Here is a 27,500-nt window from a genome sequence, read left to right as displayed (position 1 = left end):
CGAGCGTTATGGGAATGCATACTATAACCACATTATAGTCACGAGCAGCTTTCTCTAGCAATGAAGAAAAAGCTACGGAGGCAAAGCTTATACAAGAGAGAGCGCTTCTGAAAGTAGTCCCACGTTTTCATCCGCTTCGGTTTTAATCCGGGGAAGAGAAACCACAAACGGCTTATTTACAACAACTAAATAAGACAAAAATGTGCGCAGCTTGCTCGTAGTGGTGCAAGCTGCGCGCCACTAGTGCAACTGCAGAGCTTGTGATCACCTAGCTTTTACGCGGCTTGCCTAAGTTCTCTGTAAATTTTGCGATGTTATGCTAGGTTTTACTAAGTTGTTGGTAGGCTTGGCTAAGTCGTTTCTAGGTTTCGCGTGGTTATGGTAGGCTTGGCTAAGTTGTTTCTGGGTTTTGCGAGATTATACTAGGTTTTGCTAAGTTGTTGTCTCGGGGGGCTTGACCCTAGAAGTTTTCGAGCAGTCGCAGGCCGGCATCGCTTTCGTGGCGACGTCGAGCGTTCAGGCGCCGACTCTCGCGTTCCGTGGATTGAAACTCGCGGTCCTCGACTCGGCGCCGCCTCTTCTCAGCCGTAGCTTCGGCGCGGTGTTCCGGATCAGCTCGGCGGCGACCCACCGCTTCTCGCTTGGCACTACGGCGCTCTTCCTAGTAAGCCGCTTCCTCTTCGGACATCCTGACTTTCTTCGGCATTCCTATGGCAGCAGCACGTACGCACGGAGTAGAGGAGGCGAGTGGTGTGTCGCCGCCCCGGCTGATCCGAGCTCTTACTCGCCTGTGACGTCACGACTCCGCCCTAAGCGCGTGGGGTGCGAGGAGATTACGTGTCTCGGTGCTCTCGCAGGTGGTTGCTAGGCAACGCGAGGCGGCGCTCAGCTGCGTTGAGTTTTCTGGTGACGCTCCACGGCGAAATTAAAAGCCTAAACAGCTCCGCTGTTGAAAACGCACTGCTGAGCGTCGAAGTTGACTTATCTTGCGGCATTTGCCTTCAGCGTCTTGCCAACGCAAAACCATCGCACGTGGAAGCTGCGTCGGTTGAGCTTCTCCACCGCAATCAAAAAGCACTCTTAAACGCTGCCGCACAACTTGCTGTGATAATGTGCAGAAGCTACGCCCACCGTAGCTGTGCCTTCAATGCCACAGAAAGTTGTCCGCGAGCTTTAGCGATTCTGCTGAGTTGATGTGTCTACGTATTTTTCAAGTAGTAACTTAGCGTGATAAAAACACAGAAACAAGAAAGGCGGACAAGGACGTGTTTTTATGGCGCTAAGCTACTTCAAATATGGACGACCAACTAGCCCAACAGTCAACTCTGCTGTGTGTACGCACTGGCCTGGATGGGAACGGAGTCTAAACGGCAAGCTAGCGTTATCTCATATTTGCCTTGGGCGCTGGACACACGCCGACGCATTCTCGTCGGTCTCATCCCGTGCCCTATCGAGGTGCGATGTCTCCAATGATACCAGCAGCGCTCCTGGTAACACCAGCGCCGTGAGACGCCTGTTAGCTGCCAGGGCAGTGTTCCTTCTGTCCAGCAGCACTGGCCTTGCGTGCTGCCAACATGTCGCACCCGCGTGTAGTCAGAGAACACCAACCGAACAGTTCCAGTGAAACCCTAAACATTTATTGCTGTGAACGCTTGATCGTTTGGGCAGGACTGCCAAATATATGTAATGCGTTAGCCTTAGCAGCGTCAAAATAAAAAAATTAATATATATATATATATATATATATATATATATATATATATATATATATATATATATATATATATATATATATAAAGACAACGTGCTTTCGGGACCTCAGAGAGGTGCGACGTCATGCTAAGAAATGTCTGTCGCATTTACCCCTAAATCACCGCTGAATCATTTATTATTTCTGTTCGTTTTAAGATTTTTATAACCTGGTAGCATTCAAGTAAGATGGGGAAGAGTTATCGCGCTTGCTGGTCTTTAAACACACATTAAATAATGATTATGCGTTGAGGAAATTGTTAGGACCGTTATTGCATGGATAACCCACCAGGATTACCGCGATAAAGCAGAGCGCTTATTTTCGATTTCTCGTTTTGTTTACGTTTTCCTTTGTGTTTCTAACACGCGTACACTGCTTGCTGTTCGTACAATATTCGTTGACGCACCATGTATATTGATCAGCGTCATGTGTCGTTGGATTCCGCTATTTCACTATTTCTCACTTAATCAGAACTGCCTAAAGCAAGAAGTGTTGTGGTTCCCTAGCATTATCTTTTAAAAAACCATCATCAAAATCCACTAATATGACTAAAGCGCATATGTGACACATGAACAACATTATATGTCTAATTCATGAGGTCTTTTATTTGGGCAGGCGATAGAACAATTTTGAACATACTCTCCCCAACGTTTTTTTCTTTTTTCTGCTGGATAAAGAAGTGGCAAAAATTAAGGCCAGGGCTGGATCACTCAATAATGCACGTGGTTTCCTCCAGAGACGTTCGCTTAAATGGTAATCTAGTTTTTCTTCTTAGCATTAATGGTATCTCCATTGCGTAAGTGTAAGCATCACAATTCGGAGAGGGAGCCGGAGGGCATGTAACCTCTCTGTGCCACAAATGAATCGAAGAGGATGCAACGGAAAGTAAAAGCCGATTTTGATTACTGCTGGAGCAGTGTATTCAGCTAATGTGTGAATCCCAAGGGAACTGAGTTTCGGGACAAGTGAGATGAGATGACGTAAGCATTCGCTGCAGTGGAGAGGTTGTTAACTTCATTTCCACTCAGTAAGCATGACTAAATAGTGTTTTTCTTCCTTCCTTCTTTGGTTTTGCGGTTACTTTTACGCATCGGCAGCGTGCCAATAGCGTATGACTTTCTCCATCTCAATGTACATTTGGAAAGCGCCATTATTTCTTTTCGGGACGTCTCCAGCTTTCTTTCTTTCTTTCTTTTGTTTCTTTCTTTCTTTCTTTCTTTCTTTCTTTCAATTCGCGAGAAGCAGACGTCGCGCAAAGATGACACTGACCTCTGAAGCCGTGCTCTTTAAAGCGTCAGCTTTTCAGACGAAGGAGCTGGGGTCAGAGTCTGGCAAAAGTTAACCTCCATAATTACATTATACACGCGCAATAATATCAAAAAGAGCTCCAGACGCACTTATAACTATTCCTGCACGCGACACCGACGGAGCGGCCAGCAAAAGGCAAACGCGTCTTTTTTCCTCCCGCGACGCGGCTCTTGGAGCCATCTCGGTATTCGTCTTCATCAGGCGACCCGGTGCAGTTCTTTTGTTTGCGACTCGTCGTCCCGGGGACGGGGCGCGATTTCGCAAGTGAAAATGGTGCTCTCCTACCGGCGAGATTTCGCAAAGAGAAACCGGCCGAGCAAAGACGCTCGGCAAGCTGACTGCGCGGCGCCTCCAAGGCGGCAGCTATGGCGCGGCGTTGCCGTGATCTGGAGGTGATTTCGTTGCCACCCGCGGACGAGAAAGGATTGCGCTCTTCTTTCGTATTTCCTGCCTATGTACGGCAGCGGCAAGGGCGCGTAAGTATGTAGACATACGCATTACGTGCGATGGAGACGAATAACGGTTGTGTGTCGGCGGCAGCACTTCTGTGTACGGGCCGAAGAACGGAACCTGCTGTTCGGCCCGTGCCTCGCCGAGTGCTTATGGCTCCTCACTTACAGAGGTCACCTCGTCGTCGAAGGGAGATGGACGGTTTCCGGTGCTTGGAGTCGGGAAGAACGAGCGATTGTGTCTTGGTTCGACGGGCGGAGAGTATACGTATATGCTCTCGCAGTGCGTGTAATTCACCAGGAATTTTATCGGAATTGTCGGGCAGATGCCCGGTGGTAAAACTAGAGTGTTCCGCGCGCTATGTGATTCCATTTTGGGCTTTGTGTTGTATAACTCGATTCCCTGATGGCTCTGATTGCGTTAGTTGTAAATCATGGCCGAAATGGCAACACGCACGTAGGGTTTTATATCGTCCCAGAGTAGCTTGCTGTGAATAAAGAGAATAGTTGTAGAGGCAAAGTTGGGGGGGGGGGGACGTGATAGGAAGCTTGCCCGGTCGATTACCCTGAAAAATATAAAGGGGAGAATATTCATAGAAATATTAGAAATAGAAAAGGGGTCACTGAAGTCATCCGCATGCAAAGAAAACGCCGTGTATTCAGGCGGGGTACACAGTAATACATAGGGGGTACGCCAACTGACACTAGCTGGTCATCAACATCAAGCTGAAACGGGGCAGCATCGCTGACGTTTGAGAGACTGCTCCTTTAACTACGGAATGTCAAGCGAAGCATTCACAAAGAAAAGCAAGGGATAGACCATTGCAGCCAACTGACAAATTTTATTTGCTATAACGGGAAGAGGCTCGACGCTTAAGAAACAAATCTAATTGTATACGTCAGAGCTCCTACTTAAGCTTCATTAGCTTAACAGCATTGCTCAATGTTCCGGCGTTCGGAAGCACGCCATTCATGGCAGCGATCAATTTGATAGCGCCAACACTGCACTGGCAGCCATCACTCATCCATAGCGTAGAGTTACGTAAGACAAGCACAGTGAATACTATGGCGCTCTGTGCAGTGATAAAGCCCGCTCATACTAGAACACGTGCGGAATGACGAGATGAATGATGGAACGAGCTCGAAATAAAAGGAGCCTGCTTGCTACACGCAGCCAAGGATGGAATTTTAGAGACGCTTTTCCACTTGCGATGAACAGCTCAAGAATGACGCATCCTTGAGCTGCCGGGGGAGGGGGGGGGGTGCTGGAGCGTCAATGAGCAAGAATTTGTGCAATGTAATGCCTGTCGCTTGCGGTGTGACATCAGACACGTCGCCGATGGTGTTATCTAACAGCCAAACAAAAGATCAGTCGGCCGTCTTGCGTGAAAAGCAGATGAAATGTTAATATAACTGAGGACAAGCATTTTAATAAGAAAGAACAAGTACTGCGATTGTTTTCAGCTTTCGATGATCTAAGTAACGTAAGAATTTCTTTGGTTATCAAGAGCGTCTTCGTTTGATTCGTATGTAAGGTTGTTCTCCGCAAATACAAATAACTGCTTGCAATCGAATGCTCGAAATGGATGTATGTACATTCAGAGCCTACTATATAGCTACAAAGCAAGATCCAAGATTTGCAGCGCTCTTCTTTCGCAAATGCCCGTGCCCATTAACCGGTTAGTTTCGCTAAAGGTATGTCCAGCATAGAATTCTAGCAGTCTTTTTAAGCATGAAACGCTTCTAGCTCCCGTTGTTGGCGATCTTCAAGCCACCTTAAACCAAAAGCCAGAGCCATTATCTGGGCATCGTTGCGAGAACAAAACGAGATCATCCGGGCAACCAATCAAAACTTGAGAAAATGAGGTGTCTGGCCCCCAAGCTTTTCTAGAGGACCACGTTACCTACGCTAGTTACTGCCCAAACAAGTTACAAAAAATTCTTTTTCGCAGTGTTTGTTCACAATATCACTCAAGCTGTAACATCTAGTACGCTGAAGTTTTATTTGTCATTTCCAATAGCGACGTTCATAAGGCAGATAAAAAAAAATTAAATTATGGGGCTTTACGTGACAAAACAACTTTCTGATTATGAGGCATGCCGTAGTGGAGGACTCCGGAAATTTCAACTACCTGGGGTTCTTTAACGTGCACCTAAATCTAAGTACACGGGTGTTTTCGCATTTCGCCCCCATCGAAATGCGGCCGCTGTGGCCGGGATTCGATCCCGCGACCTCGTGCTCAGCAGCCTAACACCATAGCCACTAAGCAACCACGGCGGGTAAAGGCAGATACAGTGCACCATACTCTTGATACCGATCTTTTGGGGCTGAGGCAGGGTTCCCGTGCTCTTTTCAACGCCAGCTGTCCGTGGGTTCCGCGGCGCAGGTTTTGCGCCGCCTTCTTCGAGAGATGGCGCCACGCTGCGTGACCCGGCCGGCAGCATCGGGCGCGCCGCGGATGGTTTTGAGTTGGTTGTGATGGTTGTGAGATGGTTGTGAGTAATCGTCGTAATTACTCCAACCAATATCGTTTGCCGGTATCCATTTTATGCTTACATCTGCCCTCGATTAGGGGAGAGCCAGCATATTTTGTAGAAATGGGCCAATTATCTTTTTTAGTTGCTTAAATAGGGTGCTTCGTGCGAGACAATGGCGACTGACTCTAAAGAAATGGGAAGCAGGCAATGTGACGCAAAAGTTGTGAGGCAAGGTGATCGCCGTGAAATACAACTCGATATAAAAAGAAAGGAGGTACGCGTAAGCGGGAGCAAAATGCGCCATAATTCTCATAACTGTAGTCCTCTAACAACGGCACGTTCATAGCAGCCTGCGTGGATGTCGTTCGAGACCACTGTCTCAGAATTTTTTTTTTTTTATTTTTTGTACAGAGGTGGTTGTGCAGCCGGCGTGGCGCGGTTCAGTGGTCCCTTCAGGGAGCGCTACAGAACCAGAATTGACAGCGGAGCGAACGAAATAGAATCCCGGATGTGCTTGCAAGTACCCTCTGTGTTCTCGAGAAACCGGAACCTTAACACGCTTCTTCCACCAAGTCTTTTGCCCCCTGTTCGCTGTTCGTGGTGTATCTCAGAGCTACGTGATCAGGCCAAATTTATAGGCCTAAGAATGCCCGCTGTATTTAAAAAAAAAGCTTCCTTGCTTTCTGCTTTCTTTTTTCTGTCGCTGAAAAGTTTATGTAATGAATTCACTCACTGTTCTTCAACTAGTGACATCCTACCATGATGGAATGCAATTTTGAAGCGAGAACTCACGCAACAGCTGCTCGGAAAATAGGACGTACTCCCGTGAAAAGTTTGTGACGCAGCTCCTCAGAAATGAAGTTTTGGCATGAATAAAGGTTCTCTTTTTCCTTTTATTTATCAAGCTTTTTGAAACTGCCGGCATTACGCTACTACCGCTGTGCAGATTGTGCGTATTGGTGCAGATTTCTGCAACAAAGTTTAGAGGAACAAACAAGGCAGAAGTGTCTGGTACTTTCCAGAAACGCAGGGGAACTGTGCAAGCTAGCAAGTTTTACGCGTGCATAGGAGAGAACAGAAAATTGCGTAATTCCAGACTTAACGAGCGTTGCAGAAATGGAAATGCTTGGTGAGCTGAAGAAATGTTGCGGTAAAGCAGTTTTTATCCCAGAAGTTGTCGCTCGGTGAATGCCGTCATGACGCACCGTCTACGCCAATAATGAATAAAGCACTTCCGTTCACCTAAAAAATGCTTTCAATGTTCTTTTTTTCTTTCTTTCTTTCGGAAAGAGTGCTTCGTTGCCAAGTAATGGATCGAATGCCTTGCGAAAAATTTTCCGCCTGATCTTCTGCAATTTTGGGAAAGGAAATACGACATTCGGAGAAAGGATGCGCATCTACGGAAGGAAGTGCATTGCACGCATCTTCATCGTTTGTCAGACATACCTCTTCGGGCAACTGGCTCGCCAAATCTCTTGTAGCACATACTTTCGAAATGCATATTACGCAATATGCAATCTCCGCGAATATGAAGAAACTGAAGCACGTGTCCAGCTGCACATGGGCCTCGCTGCAACGGCATGCAGGTCGCAAAAATACGGCGTGCTGCACATGGAGAGCCTTTCTCGGGCACTGAATCACAGTCACACGTACAAAATATGGACCACAAATTCTCAAAAGCGCATTAAATCAAAACTTGCATAAGATGGCGATAGCGTAATCCACCTGTCTCCTTTTTATGGCTACTATCCTCCGAAAAGAACTCAAGCACCTTTATCGTTCCTCTTACGCATCTGGGCCCGAATTCGCGAAGCTTTTTGTGTGGAAGTGATGTATGTTATTGGCAGGTCGCCTTTGCTAAGTGTATGTGCTTCATTGAGATTGATGGAATCTATCTGCTTTTACGAAATTTTTGTCGTAAGAACGTTCTTGCGCAGGTATTTACCTTAGGCTAAGCGGCCGAAAACTTATGCACTTCTCTCGATGACGTGGACGAATAGTGGAAGGTGCAGACGATGTCAATCCCTTGTATGTCCTTGATGTATGTCCTTCATTGAGATTGATGGAATCTGCTTTTACGAAATTTGTGTCGTGAGAACGTTCTTGCACAGGTATTTACCTTAGGCTAAGCGGCCGAAAACTTATGCACTTCTCTCGATGACGTGGACGAATAGTGGAAGGTGCAGACGATGTCAATCCCTTGTATGTCCTTGATGTATGTCCTTCATTGAGATTGATGGAATCTATCTGCTTTTACGAAATTTGTGTCGTGAGAACGTTCTTGCACAGGTATTTAGGCTAAGCGGCCGAAAATTTGTGCACTTCTCTCGATGACGTGGACGAATAGTGGAAGGTGCAGGCGATGTCAATCCCTTAGAAGTGCCAACATACGAATGCATGTGTCCCCAAGCCGTGCATCCCTCAGCGCCGGAGCGTCGTCTGGCCAGTGGTGGTCCTCAGGACACACCTTGAAGCTTCGGATGGGGGTAATGTTGATTCACGTGCTGTTGGACTAGCACTTAAACCTAACCTAACCCAACTTACCAATTTAAATTCCGGTCACTGCTGCGTCGCAGTTTCGCTTTCCGAGGCAGAAGGCCTTCCAACACCTGTCCATATGGCCCGCCTGGATGGCTTAGTGGCTCAGCGTTTCACTGCTGAGCTCGACGCCAAAGGTTTGATCCTGAACTCGGCGGCCGCATTTCGCTGAAGGCAAAATGTAAAAACGCTTGTGTACCTACATCTCTGTGCGCGTTAGAGAACTCTGTGTAGTCGGAATTGTTACCTTCCCCACTACGAGTGCCTCATGATCATGTCATGGTTCCGGCACGTGAACGTCACCCTACCTCCCTCTCTCGAAAAAAAAAAAGATATTTTTACGTGTGCATTGGTTCAAGAGTGATGCGAAAATATGACGAAGCGCAAGCTGTGTTTCTGGACTATTAGTCGCTCTTCTAGAAACATTAGGGCCCGCAATCACAAAAATAAAAAGAAGAAAGAAAAGGAAACAAACATTTACGCTAAAACGGTTCGTAAGCACATACGCCAGCCAAAATCACGATGTTCGACACTTCATTAGCGAAGCTGGCCGACCGGTCACGAGCAACGCTAAAGAACAAAAAGCTTTGCAAAGTCAGCCACAGTTGTTACACACGCGCCTGTGCACCGTACGTATTTCACTGCACTGGGAACGAGACCATTAAGCTTTTCTTAACGGTCGGTAAGCGGCATCATTCTTTGGACCGTCCCACAAGGAGATCTGGAGCAAACGGCGATGTTTTTTGGCACGCAGTGGTGTACGTGCGTCGAAATCAGGGGTCCAATCCACAATGCTCTCCCTTCGTAAGTGCCCTTTACCATTGCCTATGCTGCCTCGGCTAATAATAAGTGCAGCGTAACGATAGGCTGGAATTTTTTTCTTCTTACGAACATTTCTAGCGTACGAGCTTCGTGTGAACATGGGCCCAGATGCGAATGTATAGCCGGAACTCGTAATTAGAGGCTGGTGGCTTCAGTACGACGAACTTCTGGGTGGACCAACCAAAAGCAATCAAGATGACGTTCCTGCAAGCGCCTTTCCTTTCCTTTTTCACGCCCGCTTTCTGCCGGTGGGCGTTACACAGCGCACTGCTGTGCTTTCTCTCGGAAAGGTGCGAAAAAGACGCACTCTGTCGGTGGCTACAGGTGAAGCCACTTTCCAACAAAGTCTGTTGCTCTGGACCTCTCATCTATACAATGGAAAACGAAAAAAAAAAAAGAACTAAGGTAGAGAGAAAGAGAAATCAAAACTCACGCGACAATTCGGCATTCAGAGAATGTGGGAAAGAAGCCGGATCCTGTTGGCGGCGTAAAAGAGCAGCTAAAGCAGGCCCAGCTCTAGGCGACAAAAGGGAACAACAATTCGGCGACGGCAACAAAGCCGCAGCGCGGCTCGCGACGCGAATTGATTTATGCGTTGGCAAGTTTGGTCGAGAGAGAGACGATGCGAGTGCCATAGATTTGGCCACGAGAGAGGAGACCGATACGGGCGCAGTCGGAACGGAGAGACGCCGCGGAAAGTCGAGGGAGAGAGGGAGCGTTGTGTGGGAGAGGAGGAGTGCCGTAGCGGTGAAGCACGGAACACTCGGCAGGCGACGCCGGCATTTGGCGAAGGTGGCATCCTCGGAGTCGCGTTCTGTGGAGTGCTGCAGCCCCGCCGGAATGCGCGGCGGCGCCTGGCTTTATTGCCGATAGCAGAGCCCTTTGATCTCTCACTCTTATGTCGGCCGTCGTGACGCTTGCTCGCCTTTTTTCTTTCTCCTTCTCTCGTAATTTATTTTTTTCTTCCTTCTTCGGCAACGTTCTCCTTTTCTCCCGACTTCCCCATCTTTACCCCAGCCACGTTTTCTTCGCGCCTTTTCCATCGAACTATATTGCCTTACGACGCTCTTGCTTCGAGAATCCTTCGTACATTCTAAGCTTTCACCTTATAAGACTAAGTATACTGCAAGCCCGCGTATGAGCTTCCCGGCCTTTGCTTTATGCTTTACTTCCACACACTCTTTAACAGCGCAACGCGACTCGTTTACGTCGCGCTATTGCTCTATACCTTGTTCACGTTCCATGGCCGTCTGCACTGCAATCAGCCTTATTTGTAGGGTTCTAGAATTTTAGACGAACAACGTTGACCAGCGAAGCTGTAGCTTGGTTCGTGCGTTCTCCTATAGAGAAAAAAGGATGCGTGAAAGCAGTTTATGGAAATCGGCTCGTAATTAGCTGAGGTCACTTGGGCCTCTAATTCCATAGAGAATAAATAATCAAATCATACTTTCAATAGAGAAGTACGATTAGAAAATTATCAAATGTTTTATGCTAAAAACATACAATCGAAGATGGATGCTTAAGTGAATGACGGCTGCACTTAGGGTCGACGTGTCCCCCAGGGCCTCGAAGCTATTGTCTGCTGCTGCAGACTACAGTTTTCAGATTTATGGCGAAAACAAAACGACTGAATCGACAATTAAATTTTAAACGAAACACTTTATAGATATAACTGACCTTCCCAACAATACGTAGGCAGTCAGCAGTCATAGGCTCCTAGTTTGCTTTTCAATAAAGCTGCCTCTAATTTGTTGCTATAACCTACGTAATTCTCAGTGCGTTGCTCTTTAATCCAGTCATGAAATGCGCGTTTTACATTAGATCGCCTTGTTTTTGTCTGTGTTCTGTTTCTTTTTTTTCCCGATTTCTTAGAATCACGAAATAGTTTATTCGTTCTAATATTTTGCCGTCTTCGGGTTCCGTGTTTGTAAGGTGTACATTATTGGACAGCATTAGCAGAATAGCGTTGCAGTGTAGACTGCAACGCTATTCCACAGTGCAGTGTAGTCACTGCACAAAATGGACCCTTCGCCAAAATAACAAGAATAACAAGTAAACAAACGCGTACAATAGTGACAGGTCCGGAATTTTGAGAGAGTACACGCCTCTGGAGAAAGGAAAGAAATTTAAAAAATATGTTGCAGGAAATAACAGAACGTGAAATGACGACACAAACTCAGTGATGGGCAGCACATGCAACGTGGGTGTGCTGTCTACATCAACAGCGTTGGTGGTGTTTCAACAGAGCTTGGGCTGCTTGGTTAAGGAACTCTGGCTAAGGAACAGCGCTTAAGAACAGGACAAGGGAGGCGACGAATCAGCGCTCGACGTCTGTCGTCTCCCTGGTCCCATTCTTAAGCGCTGTTTCTTTGCAAAAGGTGTTTCGTTTACCTCTTCGTGTCCCGTCTGTGCCCGTTGTCCCCCCCCCCCCCCCTCCAAGAAAAGAAAAGTGATCCTGTTTAATCTCGCTGTGGAGGAGTCTTGTTGATGCGACCATTATTCATATTATTCCTGTGCGCTCATCGTAAAGACGAGCGTGACAACGAATGTTCGTCCCGAACTTAGATGTCAGGAGAGTGGTTAGCGCCTCTTCCCTTCAGCACTTACGTAACACAGCCTCAAAAGAGCCTTTGAAAGACCAGTATTGAAGTACGATAGACCAAACGAAGCGCACAAAGGTCTCGCGCCTCCTCGCTTCGCCACGAAACAGACAACCTGCACTCTTCCCCGGCGTCGAGTTAGCGCCCGGCGCAAGATTAAGTGCGGCTTGGCGGCGAAAAATCGTTGCTCACCGTGCCAAGTGTTCGAGCTCGCGGCAGCACGAGCGAAGGCTGGCGCGCGTGTTCTAACGATTCCCCGGTTCGATTCCCGATACGCCCGGTGCGGCCGTGGCGGCCGGCCGGTCCTGCGTTTCGCGCCGCCGACCCTCGCGTGTTCGACAGCTGCGGGCTTCGACCGAACCAGCGGAACCCCGGGTCTTCTTCGTCTCGCCTCTGCACCGCCACACGCCGTTTCTTCGACTTTCTTTTTCTTTGTTGTCGTCCTTTCCTTAACCTTCGATTCCATCGGTGGCTTCCGCGCCGAGAGGCCCGCAACGCGGACGTTTTCGCCCGCGCGGTTGCGATGGCCACGCTCGTGAAATGCCCCTTTCTTCTTTGTGATTCTCGCGGGTTTCTTTTTTTTTCTTTTTTTCTTTCTTCTGCTTACGAATGTCGGAGAAGTCTTCGGGGACGTCTTCGAAGCGTCGTCCGCCATCTGTCGACAGCCACCCCCCTGCGCGCCAATTGCTTGACAAGGCGACTTTCTGGAAAAGTCTTGGGCACGGTCGCGAAAATCGCCTCCACCTCCCCTGTTGCCTTTCTTTAAAGCGTCGTTGCCAGCTGCCGCCTGAGTGCTCAGATAGAGTGTGACAGTGCCCTCTAATGGGCCGAATGAAACAAAACGAAATGGGTGTTTCAAAACTGCAAATGAAAGCAGCTGCTTTCTGAGTACTAAGAACCGTGCGAGATAAAAATGATAAGGAGAGGAAGACGATGGAAGAGAGGGAGGGAGGAGAAGAGGCAGGTTGATACTGTGAGCGTTGCAAAAGCACTTAAGCGCTCTTGAGAATGACGTTGTCCTGAAGCGGCAGTAGTTTAGGTTCATTTCCTTCAGAACTTACGCACGTGAGTATAGGCGCAACCGGTTAATTAATACATCAACAGGTGATCGAATTACTGGCGATTGGTTAGGTTAAAGAAGGACTTTTTGTTTCGACATGACGTCGAGGGTTAATATCTCCAGACAGCATTAAACCGCATGAACTCAAGACGCATCTTCTGACTACGGCCATGCGCGTCGTTGGCGCAGAAAACAACGATAGCATTATGCTCCAGTAACTCAAATCGACAAGTCTCTGCGCCCGTTTACAGACCTGCTATGAATCTCCAGATGTGCATGCGGTTATTGCGCCTTTTTTCCCTTTCTTTCTCTCTTTTAGTCCCTCTGCTTCTCTCTTCCCCAGGGCAGGGTAGCAAGCAAATCGGACGTGCGTCTGGGTAATCTTTCTGTTTTTTTTCTTTGCTCTTACAGGCTTACAGTCTTGCAGGCTTCGCGGAACTGACCGGGATAAGCACTCACTCGCCCTTCTTACAAGGTCGTCGTATCCGCGAATGTTTATAGCCTTCAATTGTAATCACAACGTTGTTTCGTCATCCTAGGAGTGTCGCACAAACTGTCCCAAATCGCCGACGAAACTTTCGCAGTGATCAGTGGCCGTAAAGAGCGTAATGTGTACAAACCTTCTAAAGGCATCACGTTCCCAGCGCACATCCCGCTTAATCCGGGGTGTGCCGAAGGGGGACCCGGCAGAGTCCCTCCGTTCCCCGCACTGCGTGGTCGGATGAGAGCACTGTGCGTGCAGATGGGAATAAAGTCCGCAGGAGTCCCCATGAGCTAGCGCGCCAAGGCTTGGTCCGGTCTTATGTGTCTCTATACGGAAGGCTGCAGGGCGTCTCGGTACCCTGCTTGATTGGGCTCGCCTGGCCGTAACTGGAAGGAAACGGTAGAGCGTGCAGACCGGAATCGCTTCCCTCTCTCTGAAGTGACGCGGGCTCGCCATGACGGGCTTGCCGCGATGGCGCGCGAATCTTTTGCTGGCGTTTTCTCCAGGGATCACTGAGAGCCTGTACCGGAGAGTATAGCGTGGATATCGTCAGTGGACTTCTCCCTAGTTAGTTAGATCATCCGGGGTGCTTTACGAGGACACTAGAGAAAAATTGACTAAACTACACTTGTAGACTACGCTACTGAACTTTCGTGTAGCGACTCGCTGTTGTCTCTTATTATGAAGGAGCTTCAAACTGAAACAGTTCGTGAATTTAATTTGGCCTTGAATTTCGTGCGCCAACTCTTAACAACGTAAACAAAAAATACTTACATCCTCTGGATGGAGCTGCATAGTTACTCGTAATATAGATGTATATATATATAATAGATGTATATAGATATACTAGTAATATAAGTGTAACATTGCGAAGAAAGAAAAGAAGTAATAAATGCGAAGAGTAAACCTGGCAACTGATAGTTGGCCTTGCTTCCCGAACATTACCCAAGGACGTGAGCACCTGAGGACATCCTCGATTTCACAAAGAATGAGCTCATTTAGTCGCGATATGGGCGCGATTGTCTAGAAGGGGAGCTTCGCGTTCGCTTTCTTCGACAATGAGAGATGTTTTTCCACCAAAGAGACGTGTGTGTCTGTCTGCGTGTGCGTGTGCGTGTGTGTGTGTGTGTGTGTGTGTGTGTGTGTGTGTGTGTGTGTGTGTGTGTGTGTGTGTGTGTGTGTGTGTGTGTGTGTGTGTGTGTGTGTGTGTGTGTGTGTGTTGGATCTGGAGGGCAATCTTAATTGCTGCCCCCAGATTTTGGACCTTGCCGCTGGGTGCGGGAGTTGGCCGACGTTGAGGAGGACTTTGAGATGAAAACTGGAGGTTTATTTACATTATTTACAGTGAGAGTGCAAAGAACAGTGAGAGTGCAAAGAAATTAACAGTCATAAAGTCGTTACGGGCCGGCAGCAACTCGGACGCTGCGGCCCGTGGCAAGAAGCTCGAAAGAGATGAAGCAGGAATGCTCTACTGCTGCTCCCGGTCTCTGGCCTTTAAGCCCTTCGGTTTCTCGAAGTCACGTCCCTTTCGGCGAATCAGCGAGCCCGCTCAGGTGACGCCATTTTCGGCCAATCGGCGAGCCCGCTCAGGTATCGTCATTTTCGGCCAATGGTAGGCGCCCGTGCGATGTGTCACACCCGGCGCACAGGGTCGCTCCTTGGGCCCCAATTGTCCGAAGGCTTTCTCTCTGCGGTATTGCCTTCCCGGTCTGCAACTGCCTTCACAAAGGCGGATGGAGGGATTGCTGCCAGAGCTTCACGGTGCATTACAGCCGTCTTGCCTCGGGACCCACGTTACCTGGAACAGTGCCAGGCTCTCGCTACACTTTCGGGAAGAGTCAAGCAGTGAATAGCTCCACCTGAGGCGCACGACGTGGGGGACGCCTACTCGTTTGCACGTGCCGCAACTCGGGAACGGGGTAGATCTTCTTGTGCGTTCCTTACTTAGGTGTGGCGCGATTCGATGTGGTCTGGTGAACTCGAAGGAGGCTCAGAAAAATCAGAAAAAGGTCCCGTATCTAACAGTGTGTGTGTGTGTGTGTGTGTGCGCGCGCGCGCGCGCGTGTGTGTGTGTGTGTGTGTGCGTGCGTGTGTGTGCGTGTGAGCGTATGTTATTGTTGTACCACGTTTCCAATTGAATGACTGCAAGAGGTGGCAATTACCTTCATTAGGAATCTCAGTGTCCAGGTAGACAAAGTTAATAATTAAATGTTTGAATATTTACAGCAGGGCACAGCAGTTCTTGTGGGAGAGCATCCCAAAAGCAGTACTAGTCATACGGCTTCTCGTAAGCAAACACGAATTTATCACTTCTCCGGTTTAATTTCCGAATTCGTACATGTGTCCCTAATCGTAAAAGTAAAATGTTTACCAGTGACTCTTTCGATTAGCCAACCAGACGTAGTGATTTGTGGTGCAAGTAATGTCCTCGTCTTCAGGCCAACTATATGAATTGGACGAATTGCGCTATGTGCTTCAACATTTTGTTTTTATTTGATTGAAGTAAAAAAAAAACGTCGGATATATACACCTGATACATAGTTAAACGAAATAACTGCCACAGTATATAGCAACGAGAGGAGCAGTTAAAGTGGACGACTGCTACTCCATCCGCGTCACACTGCGCTCAACTATAGGACACGAAAGCGCGCGGGTCCGTTTTGCCGTGGGCCTTTTAGTCTCAAGATTGCAGAGACACGGGAAAGGAGGAGGAGGAGGAGGAGGAGGAGGAGGAGGAGGAGGAGGAGGAGGATGGTGGGTGTGGAGAAAAACGTGGCAGTCTTATTTTTTTGCTTTGCGATCGGCTTTATCTGACGTTTCAATGCGAAAAGTTTTTAGCCCCGGATTTGTCGTGAGCGACGCTATCGGAGACGGAGAGTCGATCGCGGAACGGCCAGTGCGAGGCGCTTGCCCCAACTGCAGATCCCACGGAGAGCCTCTGGGCTCTGATTTCATTCTCCGCGTGTGCGTCGCGATCTGTCTTTCGCCATCGCAACTAATCGTCATTTCCGAGCTTGCTCCGACCAGATTTCTCGTGCTTGTTTATTTCTTTTTTTTTTCAGCGGCTTCGGAGTTCTCCTTATTTTTAGTGCGTTAGCATTACGAGCGTCAAAGTGGAAAAAAGTACATACGTGTGGAGGGCAAGAAGCCGGTCACGTGGTATACGTAGAGGTGGGATAAAAGAGCTTAGAGGAGCGTGTACACACACACATATATATATATATATATATATATATATATATATATATATATATATATATATATATATATATATATATATATATATATACGTGGCACCGTCAGTTGCACTTTGCTCCTAAGAGACAGGGCATGTGTCGAGTAACCTGAACGACGCTTTACAATGTGGTGAACCTGTTGTAATCATGGATCCGGGACCTAAAAGAGCTGCGACGTTATGCTAACGCATTTCTCTCGCATTTACCGCTCAATCACCACTGAAGTTTTTGTTTCATACTACATTCACTTGATTTTTTTCTATTGGTATTAAATTAAAGAGAGGTTGGCGCCTTGAAAGACGCCTGCTGTTCCTTCTCATAGGGCCAACAAAACACAAGAGCACTAAAAGCATTGAGAAACAGCGCTTGAGTGCAGACTTTTGCGAAGTTCCGCACAATACTAAAGGAAGGCACAGAAGAGAGATTTAGGTCGCTGTGAGTGACGCACGCAATTCCCCATAGGGGATATGAGCCGCATTTTCGCTGCACGACGCCAACAACAACTACAACAACAACAGCCAATGCACAGCACACTTAGTCACAGTTCAACAACACACTTGTTCGCAGTTCCGTGAATAAGCGAAAGTAAACGAAAGCGACCACGAACACGAGCAGAAGTCAACAGTATCGTAGGCGACACAGCTAACGCAGCCACATGTAAAAACGTAACACAACTATTAGTCGGTTCTGGCATCATTTCGTTGTGACAGGAACCGAGCCTTTTTTTTTTTTTTTTCTGAAGTTGCAACTTTGTACAATGGCGGAAGACGTATCGAAAAAGATGTAAAACATGATGCCACTTACAGATAACTTTACAGAAGGTTCCCGCCTTTGTCTTCCCATGAGTGTCAGTGTTCCTTATTTTTGAGTAGCTCAACAGGTTTTCCACTCTAAACATTATGCTCAGTGCACATCATGTTATCTGTACACATCATGTACATTGGATTGTGTACGCTTTGGATAATGTGACATCTGGCAATTGGTCTAGTGGATCGCATGTTTGTTTATAACTTCGTGTGAAACATTACACACTTTCAGAGCAGGTCTACAGAGTTCCAATAGAAGAATATATGAAAATTTATTCATTGTCGCGCACTAAATCACTAAATAGTTTAATCAAGGAGGCTTGCAATTTATAGCTGGTATAGCGTTTCTGTCCGAATATCTCATAACGTACATTCTACATAAACAATAGGTAGCACCGGTTAGAATGTGAGGAACCAGGAGAAAGTTAGTTAAACACATTAGTTAAAAGCATTAGTATAATTCTTATATACAGCAAACAATATTTATTGTAATGTAATTCCCAAACACAGTTTCACATCACCGAAAATTACAACTTGTTCACTTTTGTTGCTGTCCGTGGAGAGTAAGTTCGTACAAAAAGAAACCATGAAATTTTATACGAATTATAAAGTAATATATAGTAAATATATAGCTAGCAATTATGAACTATCTTCAACTTAAGCTTCGCTTCTGCGTGCCCAGAACACTACCATGGGTTTTGTGTCAAGTCTACTGCGCTTAGATCGACATCGAACTGAATCGGCGTCCAACAACGAAACAGCAAAATCAGCAGCGAAATCCCAATCGAAATTAAATGATGCGCTTGGCGGTAGAGGGTGAAATCTACGGCGTAATTCACAAAGTACTTCGTTCGTAAGTGTTCTTTGCCGTTGAACGGTTGCCCTAATTAATAACGTGTGTAATGTCTTGGTTAGCTCAAACCTACTTCAAAGAAAAATATTAGCCTAAAGACGTTTTTTGTGAACACCGTCCCTGATTCGTGAACTGAAAAGAGCGTTCACAAAGTCGTAACAACTTAAGAAAATGCTCTGCTGGCATGCATGTTGACCTAACGTCGAGGTGACCCGAGTGGAGCTGTGTAAGCTAGCGGCGTTTTACGATGGCGTATTTCGAAACAACTTAGGTGTAGAGAGAGAGAGAAAGAGAAAGAAAAAAGAAAGAAAGAAAGAAAGGAAAAAGAAAGAAAGAAAGAAAGAAAGAAAGAAAGAAAGAAAGAAAGAAAGAAAAGAAGTGAAAGAAAAACCCGAAATCATCGACGATGGAAGTCTCCCATCGTGAAACTTCATTCGCGCATAAATTTCTCTGTGCAACGTTTAGAAAGACAGACGAGCTCCTGGAACTACAGGAACACTCCCGCAAAACAATGTTAACGGAAAACTCAAATCCATAACGTTATATTTTCCCGCTCAGCCAGACTCGAATATTTCTCGTGCATTTCTCGGAGTTTTCATTCTTCGGTGAACTTCCACTTGTTTTTGAACTATTTCTTTCTTTCACTGAGTCCTTCGTTCACTCCTCTATTGGTTGACTATGCTCTCGTTCGTGTCTCTGCAGCAGTGTTTCTATGATTATCTTTCTTTTTTTTAATCTTTCTCCCCCCTTCAATCTCAGCTTCATTGTTGCAGTTTACGCATATTTCAAACAGGCATTGTATTCGTGTTTGCTCATTTTCCACGTTATTCCTCTTCGTCCTCCACTCTCACGTTTGTGATTCCGGTTCATCGCCTATAACCTCGAACTCTGTTTACTTCCACCTTGGTGCTTTATAGCACGTTTTCCTTTATTCATTGTTTATTTTTTTACCAGGATAATACAGCGTTCTCCACCTTATTTGTACGTTACCCTAGGTTTTGTTTCGTTTTCTCAAAGTCTTTTTCCCGTTCTTCAGCTTCTTCATGTTTATCTCTTTCTCTCTCTCTCTCTTTTCACAACGGAACGCCGCCTCAGCCTTTCACTTCTATTTGTGCACCACTCGCAGCCCACTCAACGAGTTTCCTCTAAATTTAGTCTTGATGTTTTTCGTTTGGGGGCCTTCCTTATGCCGTCAAATTTATTTTGTGCTCTCTTCCCACGCTCTTCTCTTTTCGTGTGTTCTTAAAATTACGGCCAGTGTGGGCCGCATATGCAGATTGTATGCAAATGCGCGTTTCTCCTCCCGTTGTCCTTCGAGAGTGGAGTGAGAGAGGTGCAAGGATTTTTTCTTTTCTTCTGTAAGCATAGGCGACCGTTAATTTTCATGGGAGTCTCAGGGCTTACTTGATTGGGAACGGTAGCAAGGCAAAAGTAGAGAGACATGAAACAAGGAATAAATGGGGGAGTGGGGGGAAGGGTAGCATCTCTGCTTTGGCAATTTAATTGGCGGTCGAGCTTGGGCGTCTCAGGCAGGAAGGGGATGACCAGCGCTGAGCTTAATTTTGATTTCCACGACTTTAATTTTTATCTTTCTAATGCGTTCCTTACTGTGCTCCCAGTTTCGGCGGGCTTCTCGAGTAATTACAAAGCGAGATTCATGAGTTTTCCTAAAGATACACACATGGAAACAAGCAAACACGCAAAAAAAAAGAACAAGCTTGCTGCAAAATTCGCGTTTTTACAAGAGCGTGTTGTTTTTATTGCGTGGCTTGGGATCAGTACGTAAATAAAACATACGCATACCGTTTTCACGGATATATGCGTAGAGCCGCGTCCTTCTCATTAATCGAGGTCAAATCTAAGCATGCGAATTATGTCGGTATTCAATCACGGTAGGAACTTCCCCGACCATCATCTGAACCTGGAGCCAGTAACCCGTCGTGTCTGAGGTCCTCAAGTACGCCATGGAAACCACCGCAGCGAGGCAAAACTTCAGCGTAACAAGTCAAAATAATATAAAGATCAAGAGGCCACCTTCTACGCATTAGTTCTGCGCAGCTGGCGCAACGGCATAATACAAAAGCTTCAAGCGACGAACGGATGAGTGGAGCTATAGTCCAAATACCGCTGACGCCACTATGCTTTTGCGATATATTTTACGATAGCTTCTGCATTTTCATCCTATGACTTCGCACACCTAACGCGATAACTGTTTATTCAGCCTTCGCACTCGCTCATTCATGTTCGGTATTCCGCAAGAAGCTTCGAGTTTCTTCGTCGCCCCGTGCGGTGTTGGCCCTTCATGTATAATAAAGAAAAGTGGTGTGATCGTCGAGGAGATGGGGCACCAGCTGCCGCATAACCTGAGCAGAGGGTCGTCGTTGAATATTCTTCGCACCGTTGCCACGATGATAGATTCTGCAGACAACCATCTTAAGGAAGCAGCCATTACCACAAACAGCGCGCCGCTGACTCTTAGCCTCTGGCAATGCCCGGCTCCAGGCGCATGTCTTTTACATGGCAAAACGTTTGCAGCTAAATATGGCCAAGTAATAGTTCTTAGTGAATTCTGATTTGCCATACTCTTTTTTCTTTCATACGCACTGGACATTCACGGCAGCCAGTAAGCTTAAAGAACGCGCCCATAATGTTAAAAAAATATATGTATAACAGTTCATTTTTCTTACGCTTTTCCAGATGTGAGTCTGATTGAACATTCAAATCACCCTAACCAACGCCACATTCAGCTGCGTAGCATAACCTTTCTTTAAGCACGAAATACTCGTTGTATGTAAAATAAACCAAAGAGGATGGCCACCGTGCCCTGCGTGCAGTGTATGAGAGGCCATAGTACATTTGATGTGCAATTGAAACCTCTGCACTCCAAAGGACAATATTGATAGCCACATTAAATGTACACCCGTGGCCAAAGCACACGGACCGCAGGATCTCCCCCCCAAGAAAGAAAGAAAATACTAATTTCTTCGTAATTAAGATGTACAAATCGAACTTGATGTGTGCACTGGAAAGCACGCAATCGCCAATACCACGTTTGGAGTACAGTGCTGAATTGCAAGTTACGTTCACAGGCGGAGTACAAAATGTCGTTTATAAATAACTAATTGGGCCGAAGCTTGAGTATGCATCCTCCATTTGGAACCCATATCAATCTTGACTCACCAGCGCTCTACAAGAACCGCGCCGCTAGATTAATCCATTCAACTTATGAATATCATGTTAGAGTGTCATCGTTAAAGGCAGAATACGTGTACCAAGTCTTTTCTTTTGTTTTCGTCGTCACATTGCTACACTATCTCTGTTTCACAAGTTCTTTTACAGCTTTCTCGGTCATCCACGTATGCTGCATGAGTAAAGAGACAAAGTTAAGCTGAAAGTGAAACTGCAATTTTCGTCCAATTACTCACACTTTAATTACTGTACCTTCGCCTCTGGGAAAATCATGGTTCCTTAAGTAATCTCCGTAGTCATCAGTAATGAATTTCTCGTCTCGGCGACAGCATTCTGATCTTCTCTGTTAGCGAGTACCCTCCAACATTGTGTTACATTTTTGTCTGGTTATACTGTACTCCGTTCCTCTTAATTTTATCATGGCTGCACCTGAGCCTGCGCGATATCACGGGCCCGTTTTTTTTTTTTTTTTGTGATATACGGAGAGAGAAAGAAAGCTTAAAAAAGCAGGGAGGTTAACCAGCGGTAATTCTGGTTGTCTACTTTCCCCTTGAAAAGAGTAGCGTAACGTCATTGCATTTTTGCGGTACTAACGTATGGAGCAGAAGCTTGGAGGTTCATAAAGAAGTTCGAGAAGAAGTTAAGAACTGCACAACGAGTGATGGAACGAAAAATTGTAGGCGTAACGTTAAGAGACAGGAAGACAGTGGTGTGAATGAGAGAGAGAACGGGGGCACCAAATACTCTGGTAGTCATTAAGAGGAAGAAATTGAGTTGGGTGGAATCCGTAATCCGTAGGGCAGGTAATCGGTGATCTGTTAGTTACAGCGTGAGTGTCAAGATAAGGGAGACGCAGTCAAGGACGGTAAAGAACCAGGAGGTGTGACGAAATTCGGAAATTTGCAGGCGTCAGGTAGGGTTAGCTGGTGCAGCAATGTATATGACGCCCTTCTAGACATGCGTAGCTCTATCGCACAAATAAAATCTAAATTTGAATAGGTGCTCGGTGGGCGAGGGCCTCAACCTGCTGTGGGCATAGCGATGATGATGATGATGATGATGATGATGATGATGATGATGATGATGACGACAGTGATGACTTTGCAACGGATAAATGGGTAAGGGGACAGAAAAATAGAGGAGCGTAAATGAAGTAAACCACATGAACAATCCAATGTTAGCAATGGTAGCCGACAGCGTTCTGTATGTAGGCCCGTGGACCTCGGGAAGTTCACTAGTTTTCCATGCGTTTTTCAAAATCTATTGTGATGTTCACGTGGGATTAATGGCGTGATAGAGCAGTTTCTTTACCACAGAGTACTTTCGGCCGTATTTCCGCAGATACATCGCTTTCTTTTTCTTTTTTCTTTTTTAATGTGGAGCACTTTTCTTCGAGTGCAGCCATTCTCGTTGTGGGAAGGCGATCGAGCGCGTGGGTAACTCGTTGCTTTTATGGGTCGGTGCCAGTGATCGGGCAGTCTAAAATTATGTGCCACTAAGAATATGGGAACGGACACGCTCATGTATTTAAATCTGTGCACACGCCACGCACAACAAAAAGAGAGGTTTATAATTGGCTCTGTTGCAGTACTTCTGTTGTTGCAAAAAAGTGTCTTTTACAGGAGGAATAGAAATTAAAATTAAATGAAATTATGGGGTTTTACGTGCCAAAACCACTTTCTGATTATGAGGCACGCCGTAGTGGAGGACTCCGGAAATTTCGATCACCTGGGGTTCCTTAAAGTGCACCTAAATCTAAGTACACGGGTATTTTCGCATTTTGACCCCATCGAAATGCGGCCGCCGTGGCCGGGATTCGGTCCCGCGACCTCGTGCTCAGCAGCCTAACACCATAGCCACTGAGCAACCACGGCGGGTAGAAATAGAAATTCAGATGGGAGTTGGTTGAGGCTGCCTCTTTCCATATCGAATGCGTTAGTATACGTCACGTATAGCTCACGAGCGTGCTTCCACTTTTACCCTCTCTACCAGCTGCTGTAGCTCAGTATCTATGACGACAATGGCGTCGTCGCAACGATGACTGAAAAACGGCTGACGCGTTGTGCACGCGTAATCGAATCCTCGGTAGAAGTAGACTTTTTTTTTTCTACCGATGTGAAGGAAAGATGACGTTAAATTTCCTACTGTCCATATAACCTGTCCGTACATGTGTGTTCTCGTACTCTCATACGCGTTTTGTTCTATTTTTCTCGATTTTCTCGGTGATACAAGAACTTGTCTCATTAGTGCATTATTTCTTTACGCACTTGTTTTTACAGTGTTTTGCACTAATATTACCTGCTTTTTTTTCTTTTTTGTAATCTTTAGCTAAGATGTTGCGATAGCCAGCCCCTTTCAATGGCCACACATTATGTATTTTAAACTTAATAAAGCAGAATACGATAATAAGAATTTTGCTGACGCTTGCGACAGCCACCAGGAAAGCTGAACTGTATTTAACTACTGTCGCTCGAAAAATGTTCCTTAAATGGTCGCGCACTGCGCTGCAAGTGGGCGAGAAGGCGCGCGCGAAGTGAACATTTTGCCTTGTTCTCGCCTAGAATTGGCGGCAAGTGCGAGATCAGAACTGCGCACTCCTTAATTACGTCTAGCACGGCTCTAATCACGAGTAAAAGAGCTCCCATTCCGGACTGTCGCCTTCCCGTCACTGCTTCGTTTAGGTGGGCGGGAGAGGGAAAATCGCACCTATCGTTTTCGTGTCCGGTCCTCCCCGTGGTGTGCCGTCGTAGAAAAGCTAGAAAAGCAAATGAGGCAGAGCAACCCGAGTGATCGCGGTTACCAGCAAGAGCTGCGTAATTTGCGAAAGACGCATCTGCGCGCGTTAACGCAATGACAGTGCGGCGGGAAAAGAAACAAAAAAGTGCGGTGGACACAGACGGCGGCAGAACGCACACGCTGAAATTGAACCAGGGGTCCTCATTTTCTTCTTTGAACGAATGAGTCTCGGAAGATTGTGTACTTGGTTAACTTATTTTATTGACTGATTACTCTATCTATATTTTGGTTTGTTTGTTTGTTTGTTTGTTTGTTTGTTTGTTTGTTTGTTTGTTTGTTTGTTTGTTTGTTTGTTTGTTTCAAGATGCTGCTGACCGAGATTGGGCGCAGGCATAATGTATTGCGTATTATAAACAATAAAAACAAATCGAATATATAGGAGTGACACGAACCAACAGAAACTAATAGCGACAAAAAGATAAAAACTATGACGCTTCAGCTGTGACGTTCCAACATACCCGTACGAAGCGGAGAGATCATATAGAATTACAAATTGAGGTCTAAGACAACAGAAATCATTAACACGAAAGAAATAAGTCCGGCTTAGGAACAAATAATATAGGAATGGAGAACTCCAATATTGTAGAGACCACAGATAAAAACAATAACTTCAGTAGTGGCTTGCCACGTACCGCAGAGCTACAATTTGTCAATACTCCTGCGTTCCTTTGTGTTTTTTTTTCGTTCATTAAGTCTCCCTCTCCTTCTGCGTGTGTTTTCTTTCTTTATCTTGCTGTCTTTCCTTACTCCTTCCACAGTGCAGGGTACCAAACTGAGTATCTATCTTCCGGTTAACCTCCCTGCCTTTCGCAGCTCATTTACCTTTCTCCCTCTCTTTGGCGAAACGAAATGCAGCTTTGGCAAAAGTGAGGCAGAAATTTCATTTCAGTTCTCGCTTCTAACATCCGAGTTAGTCTTTTCGAAAAGGAAGAGCAAATTATATTGACAACGAGGGATTGTTATTGATTTCGTACGTGTTTTCATAACTAATTTACTGTGTAGCCCCTTAGAGGCAAAAAAAACAACAACTGAATAAACGTTTAAACAACCACAGCGACTACGACGCCGACAGGTTTCACGTGACAATTGTGGCTGAAAAGGCAATGACCAGTGCTAGCTATTTCTGTGAACGGAATTTGACATCTATAGCATCGCGGTATTACAGTGGGCGTCCTTGCTAATTTTCTGCCTCGTTACAAATTCCAGGACCATTTGGATAAGTTATCGCGTGCTACAATGTGCGTGTGGGCAAGCATGGTAAACGGCATTACGAGTAATTTGAAAACAAAGTTGACCCAAGTCGCTCATTCATTGCCAGTACACTTCAGATTGCTCCTGCGACAAAATATCTGCCTTTTTGTTTGCGCCTAAACTAAAATGCCGTGCCGGTACAAAACCTCGCTCATATGTTTAGTCAAGCCTGCAGCACCGGGGAATGCCTTGCTGCAAACTTGGTTTGAAATGAAGCTCTAGATGTCGATGTGAAGAATCTCGACTAGTTAACTGTCTCTGGTGCACTCTATCTGAACTGACGGTGGCACAAACGTCTTGCAGGAACTTTGGCCTGCAAGCTCTAATATTGCGAGTGGCTCTAAGTTTTCTTTACCGTCTCGCGCGTTCGAGGTATAATGAGCGAAAAGTAGCCTTGGATGTCTATACATAGTTCTCATTCGCGTAAGCAGTGTAACTGAATAGCTTCGTCTTTAAACGCCGCTCATCGCATACGCCTTAACAAGTTTCCATACTGCTGCACGAGAGAAGGTGACTCGCAGTACCTGCGTCAAGGACTGCCAGCCTGGGTTTCTTAATGAGCGCGTTGCACTTGCGCCGCAGGCGGGGCGCAGGGTCAAAACCGTGGCTGAAGTAAAAACAACCCCAGCCTGAATAAAGGGCACGGTATAACATACGCGAGCAAAATTCTGCGCTCGCAAATAAAAAAATAAATAAAGACGCTCTGGATTGCACGAACACCGAGGGAAGACCGTATATAGGGAACATACAAAAAGGCGCGACAAAATGGTTGTAGACAAATTTGTCGGCTCAAAATTAGTTCGACCTCTCCCTGCACCGTGCCGTGTGCCCTCAGGTTCCCAAGGCCCGCGCATGAAGAGCCTCTGGAAGCGTCTAGGCAGCGCGGCTCAAAATTCAGTAAGGAAGACGCGTTCAGTCTTTTAGCTTGCTTAATCTCCTTCTTGAGCGTGTACGTGAGTCTTCTTCTACGTCTTCTTTGTTAGGGTTCCAAACTCGCTTGGCCTACGGCAAGCGACTGCCTTGATGTATGCGTTCGTTTGGTTCCTAGTCTCTTCATCTTGTCCGCATGCTCGCCGCCGGCGTCCTTGTTCGATCGCTTCTTCGCTAACGAAAATCGAAGTACGCCACGTCCGTCTTTTGCCGTAGGCGCACCGGCGCGAATTACATGGTCTCGAGCTACGTTTATCTGTTTTACTCTTATTTTTCTTTTTTTTTTTCATCCAGCGTTCACTCATGCCATCAACTTAGGCACCTTAAGTACATGGACGACTTCTATTCCTGACGTTTACAGTATGTGTATAGATGATTTTAAAAAAGCTAAACCAGGATCGTCTGCTCCGGAAGAGACAATATAGAAGCAGAAGTTCGCCGGTATTCTGGACTTATTTTTCTCTTGCTGCCCAGTAAGAAGCATTCCCGGAAAAAATATGGAGGCCGCGGAACTTTGAGTTATCTGACGGGCTAAATGCATATTTGCTCGTAGTTTAGCAGTGCAATAAGTCTTGTTTTCTTTCCCCTAGTGCAAGACTCGTTCACAGAGTTGGGGCAAGACTGAAACAGTTATGCCTATGGCGGAATCAAAAGAAATCTTTTACATTAAGAAAAGCAGGGTAAGCGACGGAAAGCGACTAGGTAAGCATGAATATGGAAATAGGAAAAGGAAGACGATGCTGGGTTCATTGGTTTCCAGGGAACTAATATGAGGTCGCTCCTTCGTTTCTTAGAAGCTGGCCTAATCAAGTACTGCCCCAATAGTCGAATGTTCGCAAAAGCTTCAGCGCAGCAACCGGGTGTATGCGAGGCATAAAATGCCCATCAGTTCAGGCAACTGCGGTATTAGTTGCGTTTAACCAGCGTTGGAATTAGACTGGCGCTGCCTG

General features: G+C 46.3%; 1 protein-coding gene across 1 annotated transcript in view; it reads left to right on the top strand.

Annotated features, from left to right (window-relative positions):
* Positions 1 to 27,500, top strand: part of LOC126521455 (metabotropic glutamate receptor-like) — a 285,492-nt gene that overhangs the window by 17,349 nt on the left and 240,643 nt on the right. The gene's annotated exons all lie outside the window — the stretch shown is intronic.

Source organism: Dermacentor andersoni, chromosome 6, assembly GCF_023375885.2.
Source record: "Dermacentor andersoni chromosome 6, qqDerAnde1_hic_scaffold, whole genome shotgun sequence".
Taxonomy (NCBI): Eukaryota; Metazoa; Arthropoda; class Arachnida; order Ixodida; family Ixodidae; genus Dermacentor; species Dermacentor andersoni.
The sequence above is the reverse complement of the archived record's forward strand: the minus strand, read 5'-3'. Positions and strand labels throughout refer to the sequence as shown.